Here is a 9,998-nt window from a genome sequence, read left to right as displayed (position 1 = left end):
CCTGGGGCAGCTGGCAAACCTGGCCTGCTTCATCTGCCCACCTGGCAGAGGAATGAGTTTGTTGTGATTATCCTGTTTTTACGGCTGGGGAAAATGAGACTCAGAGGTGTGCCTAATTGGCCCAAGGTAACACAACTTGCCTACGGTCTCACACATAATGGTGGAACAAAAATTTGGATCCAGGGTTCCAAGGTCTGTGCTCTTCATGTGGCTTGGGGAAAGGCCAGTAGAGAACACCAAGCTTTGACGATCCCTCTCGTGGGGAGTTGCTCATTTTGGATTTAGATATATACAGAGGGGCCAGAGGCGGTGGCTCACACCTGTAATCCCAACACTTTGGGAGGCTGAGCTGGGTGAATTACTTGAGGTCAGGAGTTCCAGACCAACCTGGCCAATGTGGCAAAACCCTATCTCTATTAAAAATACAAAAATTAGTTGGGCATAATGGCGTACATCTGTAATCCCAGCTACTCAGGAGGATGACACATGAGAATTGCTTGAACCAGGGAGGTGGATGTTGCAGTGAGCCAAGATCACACCACTGCACTCCAGCCTGGGTGGCACAGCAAGACTCTATTTCAAAAAAAAAAAAAAAAAAAAAAAGATATATACAGAGAACTTAATCTGATTCTGTCTAATGATGATGATAAAAGCCAATCTTTACCAAGTGTTTCCTGTGTGACAGGCATGGTTTGTGTATAAATATTAATCCTTTTAATTCTCAGAACAATTCTGCTAAGTGGGCACTATTATTATTCCTATTCTTTAGATGGGGAAGCCTACTTACTGACACAGGGATACATAAATGGTAGGTGAAAGATTCAACATAAAACCCAACAACTAGGCTGTAATTCCAGCACTTTGGTTAGAACTCAAGTGGGAAAATCGCTTGAGCCCAGGAGTTTGAGACCAGCCTGAGCAACATAGGAGAACTACCATCTCTATAAAAATTAAAAAATTAGCTGGACATAGGCCTGTCCCTGTAGTCCTAGCTACTCAGGAGGCTGGAGCAAGAGGATTGCCTAGGGGCAGAAGGATTGCTTGAGCCCAGGATGTCAAGGCTGCAGTGAGCTATGATTGCACCACTGCACTCCAACCTAGGTGACAGAATGAGACCCTGCCTCAAAAAAACAAAAACACATCAAAAATCCAAGCAACTGGCTCCAGAGTCCATGCCCTTAACCTCTAAGTGTTCCTGTTTCTCAGACACATGTATAATGAGTGGTTAACACAGTCCACAACCTTGTAATTCCAGATTGCATGACCTGGACTTTCATTTAGAACACTCATGTTACTCTCCTGTTGGCAGTAACGAGACATTTGGGACACAAGCAGCTTAAAAGTTTAAAAAAAAAAAAAATAGGATCTCTCTCAACTTTATTCAATTAAAAATCTATACTTGAAACCAGAACTGTGTTCTTGGACATCCAGAATGGTTATGATAGTTTCGACAGGCTGAAAAAGCCCTCACAGTTTCAAGGGCTGGGCTCCTCATGGCAAGGGTCATACCCATGGGTCTGTCCTTATCTCCCGAATGGATGACTGTCCTTGGAAAGCCTGGAGTCCACTTAGGAAAAAAGTAAACACTAGATCTTTCATTAAAGGGAAAGTAACCTAAGTAAAGCTATTGTCACACATATTATAGAAAATACATGACTTGCTTCATAGAGCACAGTGTGTCTCAAGTCACTTTTTGTGCAAGTATATCTGTCCAGAGCAATCCTTCTAAATTTCACCAACTAGAAAAGAGAGATAGCAAAGCATAAAATCATCTATCACTTTTGACATTCAAGATTGTCTGTCTGACTTTGTCCTTTCGCTTTTCCCTTTCAATTCCACAGAAAGTTTTATAGTTGACTTAGGAATATCTTTATCCCACAAAAATGACTTTTATTAAAAGGTTGAAAGAAGAGCTATTAGTTCACTCACTCTCAAAGATGCAATAAAGAGCAGTTGCTCTTCTCTGTTCAGCATCCCTTCCTTAGAGAACCATTTCCTCCCATATGCAGTTCTGGAGGTGTCTTGTACCCTAAGCGTAGCTCGTGACAGGACCAGTTCTCCCAGGCAGTGATGCCTGATCCAAGGATAGCATGTGACAATTGTCTTTCTATTGTGGGTTTTAAACTGGGAAGATGACACTTCATGGCTGCTGGAGGCCATCTTTCCTGCAACATGGAGAGATGAGAATTGGATGAAAAGAGAGAAAATTCTGGAATCAGTGAGCCCATTTTTCATCTCAAAGACTCTAATTCCTGCAGTCCTCTTTTCCTGTGAGAAAACTTAGCATTCTTCCAAGCTGAATGAGCCAATAAATTTCCCTTTGTTTTTGAGTTGGATTTCTGTATCTTGCAACCAAGAGTCAGAATATAAAAGACTAAAAGTTTAAATCTCTGCCTTGATCTCTCAGAGAAGGTGTCTGCCTAAGTTAAATGTATTTCCCTCTCTTAAAAAGGACTGAGTTTCTTTTATACCCAGTAAACTTGTCATCTTGCTAGTCTCAGTCCTCTTTGTATTAAATCCATTTCTTTCATTTTCACTTCCCACTTAGCCCAGACTTTAAGCAGATGTGATTGCTTTCTAACTGCAGTAACTTACTTTGTCTCTGGGGAGACAGGGAGATACTCAGTTTGCTCATAAATAGCAAAAAGCTTAGGCATCCCAATGTGTACTTGTTTTCCACGTGGTAACCTTGATACCATGATGTGTTTATACTAGTGACATTGCCAGTGCTTTAAGCAATCGTTTTCAAGATAGTTGTATATTAAAATCACCTGAAGAGATGTTTAAAACACCAATACCAAAGTCTCATCTCAGAAATTCTGTGTTAATTGCTCAAGAGAGGGGTCCAATTATCAGTATTTTTCAAAATTCTTCCAACCAAGGTTAAGTCAGCCAAGGTTAAGATTGGCTGACTAAAAATATGTTCATATATGTCTTTAATAATTTTTTATGAGTGATTAAACTAGAATAACTTGTTCTCTGTCCATGCTTTTGGTGGTGGTGTCAGAAAAAGTTTGGAGGCACTAGCCCTTTGTAACTGTCCTTCAGCATTTCCTGGGATGTGCTTGAATTCATTAAAGCACGTTGGACATTTCTAGAGATGTGATGGAAAGAAGCAAGAGACCCTGTTCTTTTTTCCTGAGACAGGGTCTTACTCTGTTTCCCATGCTGGTGTGCAGGGGCATGATCACAGGTCACTGCAGTCTCAAAGTCCTGGGCTCAAGTGATCCTCCCATCTCAGTCTGGGAGTTGCTGGGACCACAGGTGCATGCCACCATGCCCTGCTATTTTTTATTTTTCGTAGAGGCAGTGTGTTGCCATGTTGCCCAGGCTAGCTGAGCTCCTGAGCTCAAGCAATCTGGTCACCTTGGCCTCCCAAAGTACAGACCCTGTTCTTAATAGCCACACATTGGCCTTGTGTTCTGTGGCCTCCTAAGAACCCACTGTTCATGCCCAAGTGTACATATCTGTTGTGTATATTTAAGTCTTCTGTCAATATATATGAAACCATACAAGTTCTGATAGACTTGCAAAAAAATAAAATACTTGACCTTTTTGGCATAACTCATTCTGATAAACAGATTATCATATAAGCTATATATGGTACACATGATCATCATATATGTACATATATCATACACCTACATATAAGGTATATGTATTAGTTTGCTAATGCTGCAATAAGAAGTACCACATCAGCCAGGCACGATGGCTCACGCCTATAGTCCCAGCACTTTGAGAGGCCAAGGTGGGTGGATCAAAAGGTCAAGAGATCAAGACCATCCTGGCCAACATGGTGAAACCCCGTCTCTACTAAAAATATAAAAATTAGCTGGGCATGGTGGCGCTTGCCTGTAGTCCCAGCAACTTGGGAGGCTGAGGCAGGAGAATCGCTTAAACCCGGGAGGCAGAGGTTGCAGTGAGCCGAGATCACACCACTGCACTCCATCCTGAGCGACAAGAGTGAAACTCTGTCAAAAAAAAAAGAAGAAGAAGAAGTGCCACAAACTGGGTGGCTGAAACAATAGAAATTTGGACAAAGACAGGCATATAGGAAGAACGTAATGGAAGATGAAGACGGAGATTGACATGGTATTTCTACAAACTGAGGAACACGAGAGATTGCCAGACAGCCAACAAGTAAGAGAGTCATGGAATGGATTCTTTTTCATGGCCCTTGGAAGGAACCAATCCTGCTGAGACCATTTGGTTGAATCTTTGCTGGATCTTGGATTTGTAGCCTCTAGAACTCTGAGACAATAAATTTCTGTGTAAGCCATTCAGTTTGTGATATTTTGTTATGGCAGCCTTTTCTTTTCTCGTACGGAAAAGAAAAATCATTCACCTTTGATGCTGGAGTGGTTGGGAGAAAGGCCCACAGGTTTGAATGACCTGAAAACAATAAGTTAAAGGGTCACTGTTGATCTTCATGCAATATATAAAGTCTGTTACCAGCTACTTTTTGGAGACCAAAGAAGAGGTTAAAAAAAAAAAAGTCCTTGTTCTTTCCTAGACTAGAAAACAGATCTAAAATGTCCAGTTGCCTGGACATTTCTTATATAAGTCAGTTGGACACCACAATTTTTGAAGTAAAATCACACTTCTATTGGTTTCCAAAAACTAGTGCTTACAGAAGTTTTGTTAGTAAACCACAAAATACTCCAGGCACCCAGAACACCAGACAAATCCAGTTGCTTTCTTGGCTGGGGGCAAATGGCACACATTAATTTGTAAAAATTCTAATACAGTGTATAATATGTGATGTTACAAAACCTCAAGTTGCCAATATTTAAGATTATATTTCAGTGGCTCATTTCAGAACTTCTCTATGGAACTGGTCCTCCTATGACGATATGGAATAAAACCCTGGCTTAAACACAATTGCCATTATGAACTGACCATTTCCTGTTGCAGCACAGTACCCAGCCAAAGTTAAGAGTGGGCAGCATGGAAATGGATCTTGCTGGCCAAGACTGCAAACTCTGCTTAGAAATTAAATCTCCAACAGATTGACTTGCTGTTACCATATCTTCTCAACTTTCTCTTACTAACTGTTTTCTCTTTTTTTCTTCCTGGCTTTAGTATCCAACTTTATTCTCTTAAATATCTCAAGTGGCTGGGTGCAGTGGCTCTTGCTTGTAAGCCCAGCACTTTGGGAGGCCGAAGTAGGAAGATCACTTGAGCCCAGGAGTTCAAGACCACACCGGGCAATGAAGTGAGACCCTATTTCTACAAACAAACAAAAATAGCTGAGCATGGTGGCTCAAACCTGTGATTCCAGCTAGATGTGAGGCTGAGGCAGGAGGACTGCCTGAGCCCAGGAGGTCAAGGCTTCAGTGAGCTCCTGGTCTTGCACCACTGCATTAATGGCCTGGGTGACAGAGCGATACCCTGTATCAAAAAAAAAAAAAAAAAAATTACAGCAGGTTACAGTGGCTCACGCCTGTAATCCCAGCACTTTGGGAGGCTGAGGCAGGCAGATCATGATGTCAAGAGATTGAGACCATCCTGGCCAACCATGGTGAAATCTCATCTCTACTAAAAATACAAAAATTAGCTGGGAGTGTGGCATGTGCCCATAGTCCCAGCTACTTGGGAGGCTGAGACAGGAGAATCACTTGAACCCGGGAGACGGAGATTGCAGTGAGCCGAGATTGCGCCACTGCACTCCAGCCTGGCAACAGAGTGAGACTCCATCTCAAAAAAAAAAAAATAAATTAAATATCTTAAGCTCATACGTACGTCTATGGTGCTTTCAGCTCTTTGGAGGAATGTTCCTTTAGGAATTGGAAAAAAAGTGAAGAATAGAGAATAAAAGGTTAAATTTACTAAACGTGACAAGGTATATTTGCTACATTGATAAAGAGAATATTGAGCTAACTTCTTCAATGATTTGCTTGGTGACTTTGGGGAAATTTCTTCATTTCTCTGAAAGGAAATAGCCACAACATCATAATACTGGAACGGTCAATGGATAAATAAACTAATCCATTAACAAGACTCAATTAGCCAATAGTTACTTCTGGAGCCGATGGGAAAGGAAGATAATCTCTTGCACCAGTTGACAACTTCTGGTGGCCAAATGGACACTGGAAAGGAAAGACCTGCCAGAGAATAAATCAACACAAAGAAAACTGGAGGCAAGAATGGACAGGGGTAGATGACTAATAACACCACGTGAGCACCCATGCCTGCAGAAACATCTCTCGTCTTCATGGGTATTTGAGCCATAAACATGTTTGCTTAAGTTCATTTGAGTGGATTTCTGTCACTTGCTACTAAAAAAGTCCTAATGATTCTAGTATTCTATTAGTGAAAAAAAAAAAAGTAATTAGATCAAAGATGACTGTCCTCTTCTATTCTTTAAAAGGATTCCAAAAATGTTTTAAAAACCATCGTAGGAAGGTGTGGTGTTGTGATATATATTGGTTTTCATCCACTATTCCAGGTTCATAACTCTCATAGCTCTTGTTACAATCTTTTGTTATAATGTTGAGTATGTTAGGCCTCAGGGGCAGGCCTCAGGAAACAAACTCTCTCCTGCCCCAAGGCGGAACTTTAGTCTCTCTCCCACCTTTCTGACTGTAAGTCTTTTTTTTTCTTTCAAATCCCCTATTCTCAGAAGCATGATTGTGGGTCTTAATACCCTTGCCAGAGAGGGTCCTACCCTATACCCTGGGAGAAGGAACGCTGACATCATGAAGCTTCTATAAAAACCCAAGAGGACTGGGTTCCAAGAGCTTTTGGATAGTTGAGCACGTGGAGGTTACTGGAGGGTGGCAGGTCCAGGCAGGGCATAGAAGCCCTGAGCCTCTTCTGTCAATTCTCACCCTACACGTCTCTTCATCTGTATCCTTTGGAACATCCTTTATAGTAAACTGCCAAAGGTAAGTAACTGTTCCCCTGAGTTCTGTGAGCTGCTCCAGCAAATTAATTGAAACCAAAGAGGGGGTCATAGGAACCCCAACGTGGAGCCGGTAAGTCAGAAATTCCAGAGGCCCAGATTTGCGACTGGTGTCTGCGGAGGGGGCAGTCTTGGGGACTGAGCCTTCATCCTGTGTAATCTGACACTATCTCCAGGTAGATGGTGTCAGAATTTGATTGACACCATCTGGTGTTCTGTGCTGGGTGGTGGAGAACCGCCACCCCCACCCCTGCCCCCGACGTTTGGTCACAGAAGTCTTCTGTGTGGTATGAGAGCAGAGGAAAAACGCAGTTAAGAGTTTTCCCCAACCGAGAAGGAAAGAAGCAAGGATGGAGGGGATTAAGCTTCCTCTGAATAGCCGCAAGGGCCAACAGTTCTGAGAAGGAAAGAAGTAAACTTGTGTTCAACACAAGGAAAAAATTTCCACTGTTCAGAGCTATATAAAGCGGAACAGGTTGCTTCTTGAATGCATTCCGGATCTGCCCACTTCCTTCCATCGTCACTGCTGCTACACTGGTCCAAGCAGTCTGAGCTCTCATTTAGACTGCTGCCAGGGCTTCATCATGCCACTTAGTCAACAAATATTTATTGAGCCTCTATTGTGTGCTAAGAATTATTTTAGATGCTGTGGACTCCATAGAGAACAAAACAGATAAAATCTCTGCCCTGAAGGAGTTTGCATTCTAGTCAATGGAAGCAAATAATAAACAAGTAAATACACAGCATGACAGATGGTGATAGGTGCCAGACAGGAAAGGATATGGGGGGACAGGGAGGGGCACGTCATCAGCTGTAAATAGGTGATCAGTGCAGGCCTCCCTGAGAAAGGGATACAAGAGCAAAGAGTCAAAGAAGATGAGGGCAAGAGCTATATAGGTATCTGGAAAAATAGAATTTCAAGCAGAAGGAGTAGTGACAGCAAGAATCTTGCATGAGACAGGACATTTTTAGCCTGTTCAAGACCAGTAGGGCTGGAGAATAGTGAGGGAGGGAAGGAGTACGAGAAATGAGGTCCCAGAGGCAAGGGGTAGCTGCAGATCATGAAAGGCCTTAAGCTGTCAATTTTAAGGACTCTGTATTTTACTCTAAGGAGGAAGAAGACAAGAGAAAGCAGAGTGGGGACCACATGATTATATTTATTTATTTATTTATTTTGAGATGGAGTTTCGCTCTTGTTACCCAGGCTGGAGTGCAATGGCGCGATCTCGGCTCACCGCAACCTCCGCCTCCTGGGTTCAAGCAATTCTCCTGCCTCAGCCTCCCGAGTAGCTGGGACTACAGGCGAACGCCACCACGCCCAGCTAATTTTTGCATTTTTAGTAGAGACAGGGTTTCACCATGTTGACCAGGATGGTCTCAATCCCTTGACCTCGCAATCCACCCACCTCGGCCTCCCAAAGTGCTGGGATTATAGGCGTGAGCCACCACGCCCGGCTGTCCACATGATTATATTTAAAAGGATCACTCAGCCGCTGTTTTAAAAATAAATTGTCTCCCTGCTGCCAATCTGATCCTCTAAAGTTCATTGTCCACAGAGGAGAATGAATCTTTTAAAATACTATAGGATGGGCTGGGCGCAGTGGCTTATGCCTGTAATCCCAAAACTTTGGGAGGCTGAGGCTGGCAGATCACTTGAGGTCAGGCGTTCGAGACCAGCCTAGTCAACATAGTGAAACCCCCGTCTCTACTAAAAGTAAAGTACAAAAATTAGTCAGGCATAGTGGCGTGTGCCTGTAATCCCAGCTACTCAGGAAGCTGAGGCAGGAGAATTGCTTGCACCTGGGAGGTGGAGGTTGCAGTGAGCTGAGATCACACCACATCACTCCAGCCTGGGCGACAGAGCAAGACTTCATCTCAAAAAAAAAAAAAAAAAGAAAGAAAGAAAGTTAAAATACTATGGAATGACCCAGCAATCCACTCCCAGGCATTTATTTTTATTCCCCCCAGAATAAAACTCATGTTCACATAAAAACCTGTATGTGATTGTTCAGAGCAGAAATAGTTGTAAGAGTTCAACACTGGAAACAACTAAAATGTCCTCCAATAGGTGAATAGTTAAAGAGCTTGTGGTACATCCAGACCATGGAATATACTCAGTAATTAAAAGGAACAAACTACCAATACACACAACATGGGTGGATCTCAAGGGCATTCAACTAAGTGAAAAATTTCAAAGGATTACATATTGCATGATTCCATTCATATAACTATAGTGACGTAAGAAGTACCCATCGGAGGATACTGATGAAGAGTACCTGGGACCTCCTGCAACTTCCTGTGAATCTGTACTTATTTCAAAATAAAAAGTTGTTTTAAAGAAAGCACTGTAGAAAATGAATTGTGTTTCAGTGGAAAACTATGCACTGCCTACATGCAGCACACCATTTTCAGTTACCTGATTCTACTCTCCCATTGTCTTTGAACTATTTTTACAAGTTCTAAACTCTACAAGTTTAAAAAACTGACAGACATGCAAACTGTCCCATCTGGTAGAGGCTCCCTTTTCTCCACCTGCCCACCCCATGGAAATACCATTTACACATTCAATTCAACATTCCTTTATTCCATACCAATTTGCGCTTCCCTTTGAATAAGGACCCTGCATAATTAGGTTCAATAAAATCTTTAACACGTGTTCATTTTTATGTCTGTATGAGAGTCACAATTTTACCTTTCCTGAAAATATCGTTTTTTAAGACCATAAATCTGGTCATGTCACTCCCTCTGTGTAACTACCTCCAAGGCTTCCCACTGCCTTTAGAATAAATCCCCCAGGTGTCCCATGATGTACAAGGCCCCTCACAGCTTAGGCCCAGCCCGCCTCTTCTCCCCGCCTCACTCTGTCCCTTGCCAGGGCAATTCCCACAGCTTGCCCTCTTTCAGAGCCCTGAGAGTATCAAGCTTGTTTCCACCTTATGGCTCTTGCACCTGTTGTTCCTTAGCTTGGACTGCTTTTCTCATGAGTGGCTTTTTCTCATGAGTGAACTCTCAGCTCTATTGTTCCACCTCAGAGAGATCGTCTCAGCCACACTCTATCAAAAGTAACACCCTCACCCTATTTTTTTCTTTTTTT

The sequence above is a fragment of the Aotus nancymaae genome, unplaced genomic scaffold, assembly GCF_030222135.1.
Source record: "Aotus nancymaae isolate 86718 unplaced genomic scaffold, 86718_ANA_hifiasm-v0.15.2.pri h1tg000006l, whole genome shotgun sequence".
NCBI classification, from domain to species: Eukaryota; Metazoa; Chordata; class Mammalia; order Primates; family Aotidae; genus Aotus; species Aotus nancymaae.
Note: the sequence above shows the minus strand (reverse complement) of the source record.